Genomic DNA, 23,249 nt, shown 5'->3' with positions numbered 1-23,249 from the left:
TGTCTTTGTTCTTCTTGAGGGCCTTTTCAGTCAATGCTGAGCAAATGGCAGCTGCTCAAGATACTGCTCCACTATATCATAACTGGAGTTACATCGAGTGGAGACATCATGAATGAGTTTGTGTTTTGGCACATTAAGCATCTCCTGTTTGCTCTGCAATATATGTGCAGCTGTTATGCTACGGTGGAAGAAAGACAACACATCTGTCTCTGCCTAGCAGCCTGGAAACCTGATTGATTCTTGTTGCTTTTTGTGCTGCTAAATTAATTGTATGTGCAAAGCATCCAATTTGGTGACCCAGTCCACCTTCACTGATTGCATTGACAATATTTCTATCATTGTCTGTTGTGTTTGGAATTGTGCTTCCTGGCCTCTCCAGCTTCCATTCTGACACTGCCTAATTCAGCTGCTCTGCCAAATGTGTGCTTGCTTGTGTGCTGTTCATAAACTGGACGAGTTTGCAGAATGTGGCTTTCCATGTTCCAGTCGGGTGTGATGTAGTGCGCCATTACCTTTAGGTAACTCTTGGTAGCTCTAGATGTCCACCCATCGGTCGTGAGAGCCAGAGCAGATGCCTTGGATAAGTCGTGGACAACTGTAGCTTGTACTTGTTTATAAAGGGCTGGTATGATTTGCTGGCTGACATGAGGATGAAAGGGAACTTCGTAACGGGGCTCGATTACTTTCAACATGTGTTTAAACCCTGTGTTCTCAACAACAGAACATGGACGCATATCCTCTGCTATAAAAACACCTATGGTGTTTGTTATAGCTTTGGCCTAGTCAGAATTTTTAGCAAGAGGTTGCATAAATGCCAAGGTGAGCTGGGTTTGCACTCCACTCAGTTTTTTCCTTGTACCAGTGATGTTCACATTCGGGTGATGTCATCTCAAATGAGTGAGCAAGTTCGACGTACCACCAGCTATATACCCGATTGCAGTTGAACAACGGCAGCAAATAGCTTTCGTCCGATCCATCTGCCTTTCTCTGTCGTCATTGTAGTTAACTGAGAAACCATAATGTTCCCAAACAGGAGACTTTAATAATAGTGGAGGACCTTCAAGTTCTGGTTTAACTGCATTCGCCATAACTACTTGTGCATGCTTAGTTGGGTAGCTGAACCAACAACATCCAGTCCTTAGTGAAAGTTGCTAGGGGGGAAACTCTGAGTTTCAAATTAAGTTCTGCACACACAGAAGTTCCACACATGCAGTGGTTAAAACAACGCTGCATTCGTTCAGTACACATGCATGTCTATCTGAAAGACCCATACCGTAAATCTTCGGTACGAAAACATGTACCGTTACACCCCTATTATGTATCTTATCTTTTGAATGTAAAAACATGTAGATAAAAAAATAAATATTAAAAATGAAATTTTTGAAATTTTGAAAATTAAATAAAAAAGCTTTTGTGTTTTAGACCAATTAATCAACAGAACATTCACAATCACTTCCGATTAATATAGTTCTCAATTAACGATGGCTATAGGTGTAACAAACTTAACTTTCAAGTCTTTAAAAAAGAAATATGAATTACAGATTTAAGAGTTCACTTTAGAATCAAATTTGTCACAAGTAATCCAGTTGGATACTCAAAAGAATCAAATACTTTAACCAAATGAAGTTAAAGAATCACTTAATTCACTTCAAATGAATCAGACTAATTCACAGTTCTCAAAAGTATCACATTGTTCACACTAGAGTCAAATATTTTGTAAATGAATCAGTTATTTTCTCAAAAGATTCAAATAGTTTGTTTCAATGAATCAATGTAGATATAAACTCAAATAATTCAATAGGGAATGAAATAGGGAACTGAAGTTTTCATATTGGGAGTCAACAGTTCAAAAGAATCATGTAACAAATCAAAAGATTCAAACAACGAATCGAATACTCAAAACAACCTTTCGTTAAAACTCACAGCTTTTCAAGGTTTTACACAAATATAAACACACTTGTCACCCAAATTCAAAGGTATGCACTCTTAAACACTCTTTTCTTTGGTATAAACAGATATTCACTGGATCCAGACTCTTTTAAAGTGTATATAAGCCAGCAATTAAATCAGATATGAAAATAAACAAACCAAATACCCCGTTGCAGGCCTGTGCGACACTTGGGTATGTTGAGGCATAAAATGTCACCACTTTACTCTAACAGTGCAGAAACAATTAGAACATTACTCATGAAGTATTATGGTGTCCTGGAACCAATAGCAGTTCTTATGATCAGCAGGGAACTGAGAAGAGCAGCGATACTGATCCGTGATGAGTCCACGCCTCCTGCGGTGCCAGAAGAACTAATGGGTGTTCCGGTAACACGGAGGTCTGTTATTGAATCCAGCAATGCCGGAGGAGCTCAGTCTCCAATTTAACTGTCTCAGTCTCACAGCAAAAGGGGTGTGCAGAGAATGAGTGAAGAGTCAATTTGTGCACAAAATGTGTAACTAAAACATACTTTTCACAGGTGATGAACTCTCAACACTTCTATTACTCTCAGAAATTATGAAAGAAAAGATAAAACACACTTTACTCAAAAGTATGAGGGAAATACTAATGAGCAACACTCTGCTAGTCTAACTCTGAAGTTCTCATCTTCTTTCTCTGCATCACTCTGATCTCACACACACACTACCTGACCTAAGTCCCGCCTCCTAACCAATCACAAGTTTTTCCAAAACAAAAACGACACTTAGGAAACCAATAAGGCTTTAAATAAAATACATTGCAGACATAAAGTTAGTATGAGACTCAGAAAAGTCACATTTTCTGTACACGTGAAAGCTACACGTGCATGCCATTAAGTGTTATAAAGCAAAAATATGTATTAAAGAATATAAAAATGTAAACAATAAAATGTATGTGTTTTACTATAGATTTTTTAAAGCAAGGGCTACATCCTCCCCCTTTTAGAAGGTCTGCATGTCCCCATCAGACTCAAACTGGACATGTTTCACATTTGCAAAGGCAAATAGGGAAACTGGTAAGTATCAATAGAAGGGAAGTGTTTTTTTATTATTATTTTACTTTCTTCTTACTGATTAGAAATTTGAATCATCATTCCTCTGTGTACTATTGTAATTGGTCTGTCTGTTGGCTTCCCAGGCTCATCATAACTAAGGAGGATGACAGGCTATTTTTCTCTTTGTGCTCTGTGCTCACAGATAGGCTCCACATCCTCATCCAAGGTACTAGAAGCAACAATGTTCTAGTCCTGTTGTAGCTCTGTGTCCACCACAGGGTCCTGAAGAGGCAGTAGATGATTCTCTGTTTCTTCCTCTTCATGAATTAACACTGTTTTCTTCCTCAGCTACTTCTGAAACATGGGGTTCATCAACAGGAGCAGTATCACTCTGAACAGGAAAGGTATCATCGGATTCAAGCGATCTCTCCAACAACCTTGTAAGGTAAGGTAAGTTGAGGCAAGGGATATAAATCCTCTACTTCAGATTCAGAGGCTCACTCATCATGAACTTCATTTTGGTCACTCTGTAACTGACTCTGTTCTTGTGACTCTTCCAACCTTGTATCTCTGTGTGGTCAGGTCATTGGTCTCTGGTTCTTAGGTGATTGAGTTTGCACTGGCATCCTCACTAGGTAACCAATGAGCAGAATGTGATCACAGTGTATTTTTTGAGAACACCTAGTCCCCGTTCTGGCTTTAATTGTGAAACAGGTAAGTTGGGAAGCTTTTCAACCACCAGGTAAGGTAATGGTTTCCACCTGTCTTGCAATTTGTGTTTACCAGTGAATCCTAGATTGCATATCAGCACTCTGTCACCTTCTTCAAGCATCTGATTTCTGACTCCAGTGCCATAGAGTCTCTTGTTTCTCTCATGATTCTTAGAAGTTGCATTAGTGGCTAGTTGGTAAGCACTTTTCAACTCATTCTTCATCCTGTCCACAAACTGGTGGTTCTTTACTTCATCTTCACCATCAGGAGATATTCCGTAACACAGGTCAATGGGCAGCCTTGCCTATCTACCAAACATTAAGAAATATGGAGAGGAACCAGTGGCATTGTTTCTGGTGCAGTTGTACGCATGCACAAGCTTGCTTATGTGCTGGCTCCATCTTGAATTTTTGTCTGGATCAAGGGTTCCATGCATTGACAATTGTGTGGTTGAAACTTTCAGGCTGTGCATCTTGAGGTTGGTACAGTTATGTTCTTGATTTTCAGACAACAAGAATTCTGAGCAACCATTTAATTGCTTGACTTTCAAAGTCATGTCCTTGGACAGAATGAATACAAGATGGTAACCCATAGTGCACTAATAACCATTGCAACCGTCAAGGCTTTTTGATCTCTTGTAGTGAAAGCCTGTGCATATCTGGTTAAGTGATCTGTTACAATCAACACATTTGAGATTCCGTTAGAATCAGGCTCAATAGACAAAAGATCTTTGCACACCAAGTCTAAGGGACTGGACCTCGTGATTTGTTGCAGTGGTGTGGCTCTCTGTGGCACTGTCTTTCGAGCCACATATCTACCATGGTTTTTATGTACTGTACTGAGTGATCTCAAAGGCCATTCTGGGCCAATAAAATAGGTCCTTGATGAGCTCCATAGTGTGCTCAACTCCAAAATGACCTATTTCATCATGCATGGTCTTCAGGACGATAGTCCTGTACACAGCTGACAGTACTAACTGATACACTTTTTTTTCCAAATCTCTGGGTGAATCGATATAAGAGTCATTTTTTTTATTTGGATCTTAGGGCTCTCCCTCTGAAGTATTGCAATTTATGGGTTTTGTGTTTTCAGTTCTGAAATGGGTTTTCCAGCCTCAACTTGCTTCAACACAACACCAATGGCTGGATCTGATCTCTGGGCTTTGATTATATTTGTTGGGCCTCATGTATTCAGATAGAAGACAAAGGCAGGCCTAATACAGTCATAAAACCTAACTCAGGCCCCCAAATACCAAGTAGTAAATCTTACTGATAAAAACCGCGCCAAAATCAAACAAAGGGAGTCCAAAACAGACTACAAATCCCATGAAGCCTTGCTCACTAAAGGATTGAACTCTCAACTCCTATTGGATGAGGCACACAACAGAACGTCCCTCAAACCATGACATCATCAGGAGTAGAAATACCTCTGAAATGCTTCCGGGATTTGCTTCCAGCAACTTTGCTCGCCGGGTATAGACGCAGCTCATCGCTGCTCTCAGGTGCAGTCTCGTGGCACAAGGAAGTAACATCCGACTTGAAACTGTGGCCATACAATCTCCTGGACGAGTTGAGATTACTCTGTGTTCAACCGAACACTCTAACGGATCCGAAGGAGACCGCTGAGCAATCCGCATCTTCATCTGTTTGCCTGCAGAAGTGAAGAGATTAAAGATTTCTCTTCCATGTTCAATCAAGTCGACATTTCTGATTTCTCCACCAGCCCGCCGAGAATCAGCAGCCGTGCCTGCCGACAGAGAGAGGAAACGGCCTCCCGTCATCACCCGAGCCTCGAGGAACCGAGTCTGAGTTAAAGGACGGATGAACACACATTCTGCATCCTCATGCGATTCAAGTAAGAGGTTTACGTCTGGGCAGAGATAGAATATTATAGTGTGTTATTCTTGTGTTTCAAGGTTTTTTGCTTGTACAGTTTATGGACCGCCATGTCCGCTCATTATTAATACTCAGGGTATTAATTATCACGAATTTGTTTTGCTGTATTGTGGTCCAACCAAATTGGACTGTTGTGCATTTTCGCCATCATGGGTGAGCCCGGCAAATGAGTTTATCCATTAAAGAATCAAAGAACGCGGGACTTTTACGAGCCGTCCACCATGTCTCTGAGTGATAAACTAACAGCTGCTTTCTCTCCCACGATTGCGAAATCAGCTTTAGGGCTGTCACTTTATTCTCTCTCTCTCGTACTAACCATACACACACACACGACCCCTCACAAACATTCTGGCACACATTTTTGGCTCGTAGATAGCTTCGTGCTAAAGCTCAGCTTTGTCCCTAAGCTATCGTACAAGCGGATACACGCGGTAGCTGGTAGACACCATTGACTGGTTACTCTCCGCCCACATTCGCGGCCATATTCACTGGCCGGAAGTCTTGCATGACATACTTTCCACGAGAGTCACATCCGCCATTTTGTGCAGGTCCCTCCTTACACACACAAACACACACACACACACTCTCGCTCTCTTACACACACACACACCCTCATGTGTTATAGGATTATTTTGATTTCCATATCTAATCATATCACTGTTTAGTTTGTAGTTGTAAGTCGGAGGTTTATTGACTGCATTGTATTAATTATTAATTGATATTACTGCATAAATAAACTTTGTTTATATTACAAAGAGAAGTGTTTTGGTTTGTTTTGCATATGACATCCTGTCAGCATGACACAGTCAGTGCTCAGATTCAAGCCTTCATTCATTGTTTTTTTTTCCCGAAAATCAATATTCTTCGGATGTCGATTTTCCTAAGAAAACAATCTAATATTGAGACTGTTATACTATCTGGTTATTAGTCCCTGATTCCAAGGTGGTGCCCCATCAATGTTAATCCTTATTAATATTCTATTGATTTTTGATAATTGATAATTATCTTTGATGATTGTTGAATTTGAATGATCAATAAGCTAGTGTTAATTTTAATTAATGTTTCATCGATTTTAACAATTAACGATTATCTTTGATAATTGTTGATTTAAAGGATTAGAAAAAGCTTACATTGATTCTCATCAAAGTTTTATTGATTTTAATAATTAATTATTGTCTTTGATAATTATTAATTATTGCTAATAACCAAACCCACTCCTAAACGTAGTGCACTACATTTACTGGAGCCCCATATGAGGTTTTAATGAGTTAGATTCAATTAATTAATTTAAATATTAATTAATAACCAAAGAAATAATTATTAATTATTTCTGATAGTAACACTGATCTAAACAACCAGTAAAGCCCTACATATTCTTTTGACTCAGCTGCTCAAGAGGACTCACTTCAAGTTGTCAAATCAAATCAAATCAAATCAAGTCACATTTATTGTCACAAAGCCATATACACAAGCGCAATGGTGTGTGAAATTCTTGGGTGCAGTTCCGATCAATATAGCAGTTGTGACAGTGATGAGACATATACCAATTTACAATAACATCAAATTAATACAACACAATTTAAAGTCTAATATACACATAATTACACACAACAATATACAAATAATAACATACACTGTACAGTATACAATATGCACAATATAGATACACATTATTCAATAAAAATAAAAAAAGTATATATAGTAGTATATATAAAATGTACAGTAGGCTGTATTGTACTGTATTGACATTCAGGCTGTCGGTTGATAGTAAGTTGTTAAGAGAGAATATATAATAATAATATAATTTATGACAGTCCGGTGTGAGACAATTAAGTAAGAGTAAGAGTAATAAAGTGCAGTGCTGATGTATTTTGATCGTGGGAGATCAAGAGTTCAAAAGTCTGATTGCTTGGGGGAAGAAGCTATCATGGAATCGGCTGGGCGGGTCCTGATGCTGCGATATCGCCTGCCTGATGGTAGCAGTGAGAACAGCCCATGGCTCGGGTGGCTGGAGTCTCTGATGATCCTCCGAGCTTTTATCACACACTGCCTTGTATATATTTCCTGAAGGGAGGGAAGCTCACCTCCGATGATGTGTCTGGCAGTTCGCACCAAACTATCAAGACTTGCATCAACATGTAAGATGTAAGGTTTTTTTCTTGGGTCAGCAAAGGCTAACACAGGGGCATTCGTAAGACAATGTATGACTTTCTGAAAAGAAGCATCACAGGTTTCATCTCATCGATCAGCAAAAGGACTCTTTGAAGTAGTGCTTCTTTTTGGTACTACTTGTTTTCTTTTGAGCAGGAAGCATATATTGGACTCAAGATGGCACCGAGTATGGCTGCTGCATTGCGAGCTCCTACAATCAATACATTCAATCATTAAGTCTCCTCACATTCATTCTTTCTCAGGGGAGTGGTCTTTGTCTCCTGAGGTGTGAATCACATCAATATTCATGATCATCCACGCCTCCTCGCATATGGCCTTTCTAACATTAAAAGTGTCTTACAAAAGTTAAATGACTATATTGTTTTGTATGAATGAGTGATCAGGATGGTTTTTACATAATTTTTGTAGCAAAAACTCTAGGCTACAAGATCCAGCTCTCAAAAGTCTTGTGAACAAATGTTTAGTATGTGTTATATGGCCTTATTTCAGTGACTTAAAATTTGAACTCAGCTGAAAGGAACTATGATGATGGAAACAAAGAGCTACTCTCCATGAAGGCTGCATTATGAGAGTGGCGCCACTGGCTTGAAGGATCTTTCCATCCATTCCAAGGAATCACCGACAATAAAAACCTCAAATACATCAAGGGAGCAAAACGACTCAATCCACGACAAGCCCGATGGTCACTCTTCTTCACAAGATTTCAATTCACAGTCACCTACCGCCCTGGCAATAAGAACTGCAAGGCTGATGCTCTTTCCCATCGTCATGATCCTCCTCACAACATACCTCAAAATGTATCCATATTACCACCTTCAGTCATCATCGCACCCATAAGCTGGGACATCATGGAAGAAATCCAAAGAGCCCAACAGACAGACCCTGCACCACCAGAATGCCCCCCAACAAAACAGTATGTACCACACACTCTACACCAGAGAACGATCCAATGGATCCATACCTCCCTCAGCACTGGACACTCTGGCATCCAGAGGATGACAAGTCTGGTGGCCTTCACTCAAATGATGTCACTGCATATATTAAGGCATGTCAAGTTGTGCACAGTCTAAAACCCCCAGAGAACTGCCAGCTGGCCTTCTACAGCCACTGCCTATCTGCCAAATGCCAATGGATACACTACCATCTTTGTTATCATTGATTGTTTCTCTAAGTCATGCAGACTAATCCCCTTGAAAGGTCTACCCACTACCATGGAGACCGCTAACGTTCTTTTCCACCAAGTTTTCAGGATCTATGGTTTGCCAGAAGACATAGTGTCTGATCGGGGACCGCAGTTTACTTCCAGAGTCTGGCAGGCCTTCTGCAAGCAGCTAGACATCAACGTCAGCCTCACGTCTGGTTATCATCCTCAAGCAAACGGACAGGTGGAGAGGCTGAACCAGGAGATAGGCAGATATCTCAGGTCATACTGCAGTCATGAACAACAGAAGTGGAGCGACTTCCTCCCATGGGCCGAATATGCTCAGAACTCCCTCACTCACTCCTCTACTGGACTCACTCCCTTCCAATGTGTGCTGGGCTACCAACCTCCTATGTTCCCTTGGTCAGATGGACCCTCTACGGTGCCAGCCGTGGATGATTGGATCAGGCAGAGTGAGCAGGTGTTGGACAGTGTGCACGTCAAACTGCAGCGGGCCATCCGGGCCCAACGAATCCAAGCTGATCAACGGAGGCATCCCCACCCCGACTTCCAGCCTGGTCAGAGGGTCTGGTTATCCACACATGACCTCAAGTTGCGGTTATCCTGCAGGAAGCTCAGCCCCAGGTATGTTGGCCCATTCAGAATTCTCAAACAGATCAATCATATAACATACAGATTGGAGCTTCCTGCTAACTACCGCATCTCTCCTTCCTTTCATGTGTCATTGTTGAAACCGGTCCACCCGACGTCTGGCCCCGGAACCACGGATCCTGAGCCTCCTCCTCCATTGGGGATCAATAGATCACCTGCTTACATGGTCAGACGTAGAGGGGGCCAGATGCAGTACCTGGTGGACTGCAAAAGTTACGGACCAGAGGAGAAATCATGGGATGCCGCCAAAAACATATTGGATCCATCCTTGATTCATGACTTTCACCAAGGGCACCCGAATCGTCCAGCACCACGACCAAGGGGACGACCCTAAAGGAGAACACCGGGAGTTGTTCATGGGGGGGGGGGGTTCTGTAATGAATGAGGCTGGTATTCATTCAGCCAATCGCCAGAGGAGCCCTCTCCCAAATACTAACATTGAACCGTTTCTTCTATGGTGACTTCCTGTTTACACTATATAAATAGCCATGCCTTCCATTGTTACTATGCAAAGTATTGCCAGTTTCACTGCCTTACCAAGCATTTTTCCCATTGCCTGTTTCATTGCTTTTTGTTATGACCATTGTGCTTGCTTTATTGGATTACTGATTTTTGGATTACTGTTTTGCTGTTTTCACACCAGGGAGCCCATTTTCATGATTACGCCTAGGGCCCCACAAATCCACGGGCCGTCCTGTGCGTGTCTAACTCTGAAGTTCTCATCTTTTTTCTCTGCATCACTCTGATCTCACACACACACACACACACTACCTCACCTAGGTTCCACCTCCTAACCAATCACAAGTTTTTCCAAAACATTGACACTTAGGAAACCAAAAAGGCTTAAAATAAAATACACTGCAGACATAAAGTGAGTATGAGACTCAGAAAAATCATGTTTTCTATAAACGTGAATGCTACACGTGCATGCCATTAAGTGTTATAAAGCAAAAATATGTATTAAAGGAAAAAAAAAATTTGAACACTCAAATGTATGTTTTACTGTAGCATTTTTAAAGCAAGGGCTACACAATCAATACCTCATCATTATAATAAATACATGCATTTTGCAGAATAAATTCCACCAACATTAGAGTGTCAAACTGTTTTTCTCTCATCATCCAAAGTTTGAAGTTTGCATGTACGTCTCTATATGCATTTCATATATCCATTGCCATACCTGTATGCCATTGGGACTCCATGTTGAAGAAATTAATGACACGGTCACAGCTTTATTCGACTCTGAACTGTCAGCCGTTTAGATCCAAAGGCCCCTCTGGAATTTACAGGCATGCAGCTGTCACTTAAGCACTGACAACCCAGATAGACACCCACGGACATGCTCCTGTCTTTGCATAGATTACGTGGATAAGGACCCCAAAGGGCCGGAGTGATGGACAGAATGTAGCAGTAAGGCTGGTCTCTGCGTGATGACGGTCTGTAATTAACCCAGACATTTGAGTCTTAGGTAATGAGTGATAATAACAGAAGCAGGCAAGCGTACGTTTGTGTAATTGTGAGATGGTGGCAGCGCCTGGCATGTCACAGTGTGTAAATAGTGGGACATAATTATGACCTGCGTTTCAATTATGCCTAAAGAGACGTGACTCCCAAATTGCTGATTACTTGGACGCTTGGCAAAGATAATTTGGTTGAAGGTACAACTCTGTGAAGGATTCACGAATTCTATGGTGCCAGCTTGGTATGGTATTTTGCAGGGAGGTTGGATTTTCTTTCTCGTTGCTTTTATAGATCATCCAATGCAATACTGTAAACAAAAGTGTATTTGGACTACCTTTACCTCACAGAAGCCAGATTGGCTATATTATAGTTGTGAAATTTGAAAGACTGCAAAAATATACATAAAGCACAAATCTCAGATCAAGCAACTTCTGAATGGATTGCAAATTGGATTGTATCCAGTATAAATCACATGTGTCTAATATGTTAGTAGACACCTCCCATCATTATCTCTGCCATTAGAATACCAGTGACAGCTAAGAGTACAGATATGGATACCATTTCACTTTTATACCTTGAGGAGGGGTGTTATAAAATTGCATGCAAATGAAAAATCTGAGAAATATAAGGCAAAGTGTAGGAACTTAAACTTTATAATAGGTTACTTAATCACTTTTTTACATTTAAATAACATAAGTAATATGAATATACCTTTATCAGAAGCTTTTATCCAAAGCGACTTACAGTGCATTCAAGGTAAACATTGTAACAGTTTGTGTATTGTCTGAGAATCAAACCCATGATCTTGGTGTTGCTAGCACTATGCTTCTATGCTTGTTCAAGCTACTAAAAGTACCAATAAAGGCATTATACAAATAGCAGCGAGGTTTGGAAATTTGTTTGGACTAAGCTCGTAGTAAAATATCCCATGAAAAGACTTACATGCAATTTTTACCAAAAAAAAAAAAAAAAAGCCAGAGCCTATCCATGTATTTGTTACTGGAGGTACAGGAACAGAAAAGTCACATTTAATCAGAGCTATTCATTATGAAGCGACCAGATTATTATCCCAAATTGCAACTGCACCAGACAAAGTTTCTGTTCTATTGGCAGAACCTACTGGAATTGCTGCTTTCAACTTGGGTGCCAAGACCATCCATAGTACATTTTCAATCGGGACAAATGTAAAATTGCCTTACACACCTTTAGGAGAAAAAAAATAAATACAATGCATGTGGTATTTAGTGACTTGCATATACTGAATATAGATTAAATTTCTACGGTAAACTACAGGCTACTAGCCTATGTCCATGGTAGGCTTAGACAAATAAAGCAGACAGGTGACTACTCTCCATTTGGTAAAGTTAATATAATTGCTGTGGGAGATTTCTTTCCAGTTGCCACCTGTGAGAGGAAAACCATTGTACTTGCAAAATGCTCCATTGGATTTGTGGAACAGCACATTTGCACTGTCAGAATGAACAATCATTGTTAGACAAAAAGACTCCACTTTTGTGGAAATATTGAATAGATTGCGTACACGTAGCAAGAGTTCCCCACTATCACTTAATGACTTAAGTTCCAGGGAGGAGCGGCGGGAGTATTTAAGGAGAGAAGACAGCAGCAGACGGGGAGAGACAGATGCACAGAGCTGTGTGTGACTGTGCCACAGTGACTGCTGAAAAGCAAGGCTGTTGAGTGTTGTTGAATATATAATGATACACACACACACACACACACACACACACACAACACACACACACAGTATTTTTTGTTTTAATGCTAACTGATTAATTTAAAAAAAAAATCTATAATTTAATATAATTATTTATTGAAAGATCTGAAGATTATATTGTAATTAAGTCATTTACCATTTTTATATATCCCTAAAATTGCTTTAAATTAAATTAGCAAATGTAAATCAATGCATTAGGTGTTAAGTTGGTCTAGGTAGAGTTTAATATGAGCAGAAGTCATTTAGCCTTGTAATTTTGTTGCAATTATGTGGCAATAGGTCTCAGTTTCTTTTATTGTTGCATTTTTTTCTCTGTTCTCTTTTGAAATTAAGTACATTAACTTTTAGTCAGCATTCGTTATTCATACGCAACTGTTTAAATAGCCTTTTGTGGTGAGCAGGGAGGAGCCGAGCGGCGTCTGGGCAGAGCGAGGCCGGGAAGATAAGTGGCGAATGACTTCCACCTGCGCGCCACACCTGCGCGAGGGGAGGCAGGAGCATTTAAGGAGAAGAGACAGCTGCAGACGGGAGAGATATGTATAAAACTTGTCCGCGTGTCTTTAGGATTTGATGCGGCTGGCTGAAAAGCAGTGCGTGTTTTTGTTTCTTTGGACGCTGAAAAGTGTTATTAAATGTCTATGTGTTTGTCAAGCCGGTCTCAGCTTCCTCCTTTCCCATCTTTAAGTGTTACACCTTTAAATTATGTTGGGAAAATAAGGACATAAATTAGGTTACACTACTGCATGTCCACCCATAGAATAATCATTAAAAGCAAAAATTACCAACTGGTAACTAACAAACAACTATTGTTTCTCGATGTTGCCAATACAGGAAATTCACTTTTCCGGTTGTCACAATGTAATCAAACACATTGCCACAACGAAAGTTTGGTCATCAAATTACGGTGCAGTTAGGTAATGCAAGAAAACGTATCTAAGGTTAAAATAGATGTACAATAAATCTGTAAACTAAAAAGACAAATGAGAATTAAATAATTAGGACTGTTGCAATATTTACATTTTCTGATATTTAAATCTGGTATATGCGGTGGCGTATCCAGGACATTTTTACTGGGGTGGCCAAGATGGGGCACATACCTAGTGTGGGGTGGCGGGAGAACCTTTATGAATGGCACATGATCAAAATGTGTAAATATCACATTGCTTTGCTTCAACATCTACACATGTAGAATAAATGAATTCTTAAACTCATGTTAGCATTCACTGAATTGTTTGTATTCAATATCAGACTATTGTTTTGACATTTGACAGTTTTCTATTCCTGTTCTATTTCAACCTATTACAGTTTCTGGGAATCTCTGGTTATTTTATCATAACATCCATTTTTAAACCAGTAATTGTTTAGGAAAAGTCAGTTACACATTTTTAAGAGCTATTCTCATTGTAGAGAATTAATCTGCATATAACATCAGGTATAGTGAATAATCATATAAAGATACAAGTACAGGTGATAACTGATTGAGGCACAATTCAGTCAATCATTCAATCAATTATTCATTCATTTATTAGCTATAACTGCACTGTCCAGCAGAAATATTGTTAAATTGGGTACAAATCAGTGTGTGAAATTGGCTATGAGGGCTTATAGATGTCTGTCTGGAAACCCCAAAATTGCAGTTTGAGCTCTGAATACAGTAAAAAAACAAAACTCTATTTACAGTGTCTACTCAGGTTTATTTTCCACATGTTCTGATAGCTTCAATTACTTCGAATATTACCAAATAAAATAGTTAGTCAAATCATTTGCGGCATTTAAGCGCAATTTGCCCTGCCTCTGCATATTTAAAATGTCAAATAATAAAAACTTTTAAGATTTTATTGGACTGACTGACCACTAATACACATAAAGAGCTCATAAATAACTCATGTAAAGATTTAAAGTACAGTCACAGCACAAACCCTTCCATTTCACACACAGGTTAGCCATATATATAACTTTAGCTATTGAACATATACATCTGTAAAACGCTTTACACACCTCCGTCATTAAATCAGAAAACATGGCATTTCATATTTCATGTCAATATAAAGATAACATGCTGAATGTGGTGTAGGGTCTAGCTTACTCTTTAACCTAGCTACTGTAACAATGAAAAAATATTTTCACATTCACATGGAAATTCGGGATAAATTAAACGTTAGATTAGATGAACATACCTCTCAAATAACAGCTTTCTTTTTGACCACAAATCGACGTCGTCAACTCATTGGAAGTTGGAGGTAGACGCTAGCTCGTGTCAGCTTCGTGCTTCTGACCGACTGTTATACTCCAGACCTGGCGCCCGCTGCGCCCGCGACCTGCGGCACCTGCCTGGCCACCCGCGGCCTGCCCCTCCCCCCACTGATCAAAGATCAGCTCACACAGCTTCAGTTCCACCACTACTATAATGGTCAGAAATATAAAACTGACCCTGGGTCAGTGTGGCTCTAAATCAACAAATGACCTGAGATGTCATCTTTGATTGACAGGCGTTTCTATTGGTTCTTCGTTCTTGTGTTGATGAACATGATGAACTACCAATCAGTTCTGGGGTGGCCAATGAGCTTTCAGGGGTGGCCCAGGCCACCACAGGCCACCCCCTAAAATCGCCACTGGGTATATGGCCATATACATAAAAATACAATTAGAGTTTGTACTATGTACTATATACTATGTGGGATGGCAACACCAAAGCAAGCGCCCATGCATAGGTCTTATGGATCAACGTACCAGGCTTCACTGCAACAAGTACTAATTCATTACTTGGAGTCACAATCAAATTATAAATATCCATGAATTTGTGATACAACTGCATTTCCACAGGAATCACTTAGTAACAATTTTGCTTCTGATTTGCCAACATAAAAAAATATATATAATAATAATCTCCAGAATACCAATACATTAAACACATCAATTCTAAATGTTCCTTAGCTTGACATAAAACTGGCAATCTGGAATAACCTTCACATTATGCAGAACAATTTGTTTTAAGTGTACCCATGGATGGTGCATGCATATCCAATGTTATTCTGCTAATAAAATCCTGTAGGCCTATGTAACAGGTGTTATATTTATTTATTAATTTCACACAAAATCTCTCTTTTTGTTATTATCATTTGTTATATTTATATAATTATTTTGTATTCTGGAAATTCTCTTAATATTTCATTTAATTTATTCTTTTAATATTGATTTCTTTTATTTGATTTGTCATGTTTCTATGGTTATATGGTACTTTTTCAGTATTGTTAAAAATGGCGCGTGGCTCCTTTAAGACTTATGTTCCTGTTCTGGTTGCTCTCCTTCAGTTCGCGGTAAGCGCGACTGAAGAGAGGTTAGTTGTGCTGAAGCTCCGTCTAAAAAGTTTGATATGAGTTTTGTTTATTGTAATAAAACATGTAATTTTGTTCTTAAATGCACTTTAATCTTATTCAAACATGTATGAAGTTTGTGTGAATGATATGGAGCATGAATTTTTGGAGAGAGTTCATTAAGCATGAGTGTGCAAGCTCTGTGGCTAAAATAATGCTTTTCACGGACAGGCTGGTGTTCCAGTTGTGAGAGAAGGCCACAGATTCGAGCTTATTTTGATTAATTTGTCTCTTTATTCATGCAGGTATGTTCTCTTTCATGCTTCTGATAATATTGTTTTGAATTTATGTAAAATGCTTTATTTTATTTAGTTTTATTTTTCTATTTTTTAATGGAATATGTTGAACACAATTGATTTTGATTTATATGAGAAACATGAAAAGTGTAAAATGTGTTCAGTTCGCGGTAAGCGCGACTGAAGAGAGGCTGGTGTTCCAGTTGTGAGAGAAGGCCACAGATTCGAGCTTATTTTGATTAATTTGTCTCTTTATTCATGCAGAATAAAATCTGGCCTGAGTAATTCCTGTTGCCCGGTCTTGTTCATTTATCCACACAACGCAGAGCTAAACGAAGGCCGGTCACACCTATCAACATTTTAACAGCTGGAATAAGCCATTTGAAAGGGAACATTAACACAAAATTAGTTCTAAATAAAAATAAACTCTAGGAAAACTGTACCTTGGGCGGCAGTGCTGCGAAAGTCATGAATATTAATTATTTTATGCACAATAAGAGATTATTTTAAATCACCTATTTTGATAAGCAGTCATTCTTAATGACCTATTCCATCACTCAAATAGATATTTCACATAATGTGGTAATTTTATCTCTACATCTTTTGTTAGGTAGTAGATGAACACATAGATCAGCAATTTAATTAAGAACATGACTGATTGGTCTAGTGCAGTGTTTCTCAACTGGTGGGTCGCGACCCAAAAGTGGGTCACATGTCTATTCGGACTAGGTCGCGGACAGCAGGGAAAGAACAATGCCATGGTTCTCCCATTAAAGATTTTTAGGGCGACTGTCCAAGTGATAGCCCATTTAGGACTACCGAGGCAAATTTAATGAAAATCTCGCATTCAGCTAAAGGCTTCTCATCCACACTGCAATATTTTTCACGGTCCGATTAAAGCTTTCGCACGAGTGTAATGGAACCAGCTCACGCTCATGATCTGCTCTGCTCTCTGGCGCACGCGCTCAACAACCTGGCTTCCCTTGATATTGTGGTGCACACTGCACAGACCTCAAAACTGATGAGACCCATTTCAATTTTAGTGAGACTTTTCTAGTTTAAAGCGTTACGGAGGAAGTCAAGTCAAACCTTTCAAACAGTAGGCAGCCCAGACATCCCAAACAGCACTGAGGAGGAAAGAGCAACACTGTGCTATATGCTTAAAAAAATAAATAAAAAATAATTTATTACACCTCATCACCTTTACATAATTGTTTCACGATTTTACCTGAGTAAAAGTAACTGTTATATTTCGACAAAATGTTATAGTTTCATATGAAATTATCTATAAGTAGAATCTATTACACATCATTTTTATATCAACAGTGGCAGTTGTAGTTAAAGTTTCAAAATGTGTTTTGGCTAGTACTTCATATATACTAAAATGTATTATTATTATTACTATTAGACTAGCTACACTGACCTAACCATAGTAATGAGGAGACTTTTCTCCTGTGTAATATGTATGTTCTATTTGAATGATTAGAAATTAGGAAACAAACTGGGTAATAATAGGCTCATATAAATAAATATGTGCCATGTGCGCTGTTTTATAAATTATTTCAATGTAAACATGTGCTAGATTGACATCTTTGATGGCTTGTTTGTGTTTTTAGATGTCATGTCAAGTTTAAAAGAGCTTAAACTGTTAAACGTCTCGAGTTGAGACACATACGTTTTGCTCTTTTGTGGCGCTGCGTGTAATTTTAGTGCAACAACAAACACATTCAAGCATATGAACGGCACGTAACGTGAGATGTAAGATGAGAGATATAACAGGTATAACTCTGCAGCTGAGTAGTTCTGTTAGCTTTACAATTATTGTCAAAGGTAATGTGAAATAAGGAATCGCCATGATCTGAAAGGCGTCAAAAGATGCTCCAACCTTCAGCGCTTGCAAATTGCAATGTTGACAGCTTTGTCGATTATAAGCAGGAGCGACAGTGTTAGCATATCGCTCCCTTACAGAGATGCATAATAACACCATTTGCATTTCTGACTAATGGGTTCCTGAAGGTTTATACATGTGTAACATCGTAAATTCAGTAAAAATGCGCTTCCCTGTGCGCGCTCGCACTAAACTCAAGCATCAGCTGCTAAATGCATGAGAGAGAGAGAGAGAGAGATGATTATGATTAGCACAAATTCTGCTGTTTTTTGCGTGTCCTCGATTCACGCCCCAAAATTTAAGACCTCAGTAAACAAAATTTAAGACTTCTTTTAATTTTTTTAAGATAATTAAGACTTTTTATGGCCTTAAATTTTAAAAAGTAAATGTAAGACTTTTTAAGACATTTTAAGGACACTGTGTTTGGCATTGCATTGAGCACACAACTGAATAAAACAGGATGCATGACACTGATAAATGATTACTGCCAGAGTAACATTCGCATACAGGTGTGAGGGACGTCAGAATTTCACAAATAACACAGAGAACAAACGTATTCCTCTCACTTGGTTTTGCTCACGTGTCCCCTCCATGTGTGAATGATGAGAAGATATATTGGGATTTTACTAAAGTACATCACTGAAAAGGTTTGCTCACAGACTTGGCACTAAACAGCACACACAGCCTCACGAATGGACACGGATTTGCTGCATCACACTTCTCTTTGAGCATAATATTGCACTATTGAGGGCTAAGTATTTTATATATTTATTTTTCGAAGAGGAGAGAGAGAGAGACTGCACTCGCATGCAAGGTTGCCAGATTGCATAAATTAAGTAAAACAAAAGGCGAAATATTTCCTATTTGTGCAAGTATAAATCTCTGCTTGGGGTGTTTTGTACTATTATCTGGCAACCCTGAGATATTACAAACTTGTGGATGCGTGATAGGTCCCAAAGCCAGATAAATGAAAGATCTAATAAAAAACGTTCATGACAATTTGACGTGCGGGCAGCAGTTTGCCCTGGTCTGCAATTGAGGGTGCTGTAAGTAAAGCTTTATTTAGCACCCTCAAGCACCCCCAGAACCAGTGTTTGTGAATCATTCAACAATGGAGCTTGGCTGACCTCTATTGGACATTTCTTGTAATTGTCACTCAGAGCTGAGCAGAGACAAATGGCAGTATTTTCTAGTATTTTTACATTTCATTTGACATTTGTATTATATTTTATTTATAATAGATAAGAAATATTTTTATTACCAATAAACTTGAAAATTAAAGCATGGCAAATACCTCAAAACGTGAATATACACAAAAATGAATGATGACATTTAATGCATTGCCATGGCAACAGTATTTAAGATATCAAGAATCCCTTCAGAATTTTAAATCTGCACTGTCTTGACATTATTCAATTTTTTTTTTTGAAGCAATTCAGTTAAAAAATAAGAGGGATATTTTAAAGTCCGTTAAAAGTGACACACTTCCTTCCACCAGTTAGTGGCGCTACAACCGTGACCCACAATAGCCACATCAATGTGATCAGCCTGCAAGAACAAACATTTGGCTCAATTCTGATGTTTTTAATTTGCTGCAAACAGAAGATATGAGACATTTTCTTATTACAATTCTTTTATGTTAATTTATCGCATTGCCATGGCAACACCATTTGATATATCAAAAATCCTTTCGCAATTTAGCATCGTCAATGTCTTGGCATGGTGTCGCACACATTTGGTACCTGTAACATGAAATCCCAAGGAGGAGTGTTTTGAATTCCAGAGCATGCATTTTTCAAACAAACCAAAATGGCCGACTTCGTCTTTCATTGTGAGAACAATGTCCTCACCAAAACTTGTGAATATCAGACAAACTCTGTGGCAACCACAGTGATAAACTCACTCAACATGTTAGGGGGCGCTATGGAATCCACTGGCCACACCCAAGACAAATGACAAAAGAATTCTAAAATCTTGCCAAACTTTGACGGGTGTGCCAAGTTTCAAGAGTTTTGAAAAAAGTAATAAGCATTTACGAACTAGGGGTTGCTGTGGAACCGATGAGGCACGTCTTTGCTGATTTGCAATATCAAATCAAAAGATGTCCTAAGACAAATGTATGTGTAAACTTTCATAATTTTTCACCCATCGTAAGCCCCTCAAAACACAGCGGGAAAATGTGAAAATCCCACATTCCATCCAACATGGCTGACTTCCTGTTGGGCGGAGTCAAATACAACTAAGTGAACTTTGTCTAACATGATGAGAGCAGTAACCATACCAAGTCTTGTGCACATCTGAGTAACTTCATCCCAACCATTGCCTGCATTTGGAGGCTCTGTAGAGCTCCTCGACCACACCCAAGCCTAAACACTACATACATTTTACACAGGTCTGATGTGTGTGCCAAATTTCTTGAGTTTTCAAGCATGATGAATGCCTTATAAATGGGTGAATGCGTTAAAAATAAAATAAAAAAAAATAATAATAATTGTGAAAAAACATTCCAAAAACAATAGGGCTTTAGCACCTCTGGTGCAGGCCTCTCAGCCTGCACCTTTGGTGCTCGGGCCCTAAATATGTTTGTAGAACAGCAACAGTGCCGTCTACTGTACATGGGTTATATAGTTTATCATTTTATTTGTTTTGGTCTCAGTGTGAATAGACCATTCGTCGGAAGTTTGCCTCGCAAATTCGTCACGGATTTGGAGTGAACAGGCCTTAAAACATTCATTTTGTTCAAATTTAATAATTTCTCCTTTCCCTCCTTCTTTCTTTTCTTAGCAAAGGCATTTGTTTCTCACCTCACCATATGAGAAATATGCACTGATCCGCTCTTGCACATCCAATAACCACCTAAATCACCCGAGCCTAACTAACAACAATTCCCAAATTCTCCCTGGCAGGTTATTTATTTATTGCCAGATTTAGCAATAGAGTGGGCAAGAGATTACATCATCAGCCTGTGAGCAAACTGCACAAGCATTAAATTGGATTGAATCCTATTATTGAGTATATTTCTAAGTTGGTTATTTGTTATAAAATTCCAGGGTAAAAACACAGAGAGACTTGTTCAAAGATGCTTGAAATTCAAAGCCATGGGCACAGGGGAAGGTGGTCAGGATTTTTTAAAGCCTCTATAGTCTCACAAGAGAATAAACACAATGCATATGTTGATCATCCTTAACAGTAAAGTCAGACATATTCATTTTCAAACAAGTTTCATCAGCCTTTACATGCACCAGTGAAATGGCTGCCAGCACCTCTGAGCCTTGTAAATGGCTATTCATTGTGTGTGGATACAAGGAGTAATTACATTATGGCAGTCGATTAACATTGGATTGATTTTTACAGTGTAACTGCAGGACATCCTTGAACTAGATCTGAATAGAGAGAGGAACCCCTTAAGTGCATTTTAAAATTCAGATATAATTATGCATATACTGCAAACTAATTAAGAAATGGTGAACTCCTTGCCCTCCATTTTACTGTGTGACTGGGGATCATATTTCACATGTCCCGCATCTCATTATAAATGTTTCAGTTGCAAATGCCTGGTCACAGCTTTCTTCACAGAGTGAAAGAGAGATAAGCTAAAAATATTTGGGCCAACTTCAGAGGGAGAAAAAAATATCTTTCACTGCTCACTATTTCAAAGTCATTGTAGCAATAATCTAAAAAGTCCCATCTAGCGAGAAAAATATGGATGTTTTTATAATTCAATACATGTAATTTATGATTACAGTAGTAGGGGTCTATTTCCTTTGGGATGACAGCATATCATCTGAAAAGAAACAAGAGCCAGAAATGAAATCTCGGTTATTAGGCTCTTTTTGACAATGATAACAGGCTTCAGAGAGCAACATCCTCAGCCATTAGACAAGACGTCTCTCACATGCAGCCGAGAGATTTGAGTCACCACAGCTGGTAATGACAGCAACATGCTCCTCCCTCTCTTCCGACAGAGGAAAGAAAGAAAGGGGTGAAAATCAACAGCAACTTTACCCAAAGTGACACATGATGCCAGCAGTAACCTGCCTCGCTTTCACAAGATTACTGGTCTGTGAAGACTGTAAGCACTCTTCTGACAAGTGTTGGGGTGTGGGGGGTGATATTGGATCCATCTGGCTTGCTTGGTTTTGGGAAGACAATGGCATGCTCTCATCTATTTAAAAAAAAGTGTGTATGCATCATGTTTCGATGTACAGGTGCTGTGCACATATAACACATCCAGGAGCAGGATTCCAGGATTCTGGAAGATAGAGTATTTCTGTAGTTGTCATCTATTTCACATCTTATTTCATGACAAAATGTCTTCAGTTTTTCAATATATATATTTTTATTTACCTATATCTATATATTCCTTGTGCATGCTGTAAAGACCATGATTTGTCACCAGATGAAATAGTTTGGTTTATATGTTTAGCCTCGGAAAGGATGATGGACTGGGACACGTATGGTCAGTGCTAGATCAGTGAGGCCCACACAAAATGTTGCCCATAGTAACCTCTTACTATGTTTAAATACCACAGATTTTCCTTTAAAGATGCACTCAGGAATTTTTGTCTTTGTGTCATTTTGGACTTATACTGACACCTAGCAGCTTGGATGCAGCATAATTTAAAACCAATAGTTTTCAGTTTCAGATGCCATTGTAGAAATTTAGTATTCACAGTCAGCCATGATTACTTTAACCCTTTAAAGCCTGAGCCCAAAATTCAAAATTCCAAAAATTCCATTCTGTGCCAGAATATGATATTCATATCCAAATTCAATTATATTCATATTCTTTTAACATCACACACCTGAACTGTATATACCATATTGAAGAGAAGAACTACGGCTTTCAAATGATATAAATATATGTATGATTATTTAAGGCTAATCATCCTTTATCAATAAGATTTCACACAGCAAGTTTTACAAAAATCTTCTCCGGCCACCATACTTCATCAGACAACTGCATTTTCAACCATTTTAATGACAAGCTAGAGGGAAACT

This window comes from Myxocyprinus asiaticus, chromosome 22 (genome assembly GCF_019703515.2).
Source record: "Myxocyprinus asiaticus isolate MX2 ecotype Aquarium Trade chromosome 22, UBuf_Myxa_2, whole genome shotgun sequence".
In the NCBI taxonomy this organism is placed as follows: Eukaryota; Metazoa; Chordata; class Actinopteri; order Cypriniformes; family Catostomidae; genus Myxocyprinus; species Myxocyprinus asiaticus.
The sequence above is the reverse complement of the archived record's forward strand: the minus strand, read 5'-3'. Positions refer to the sequence as shown.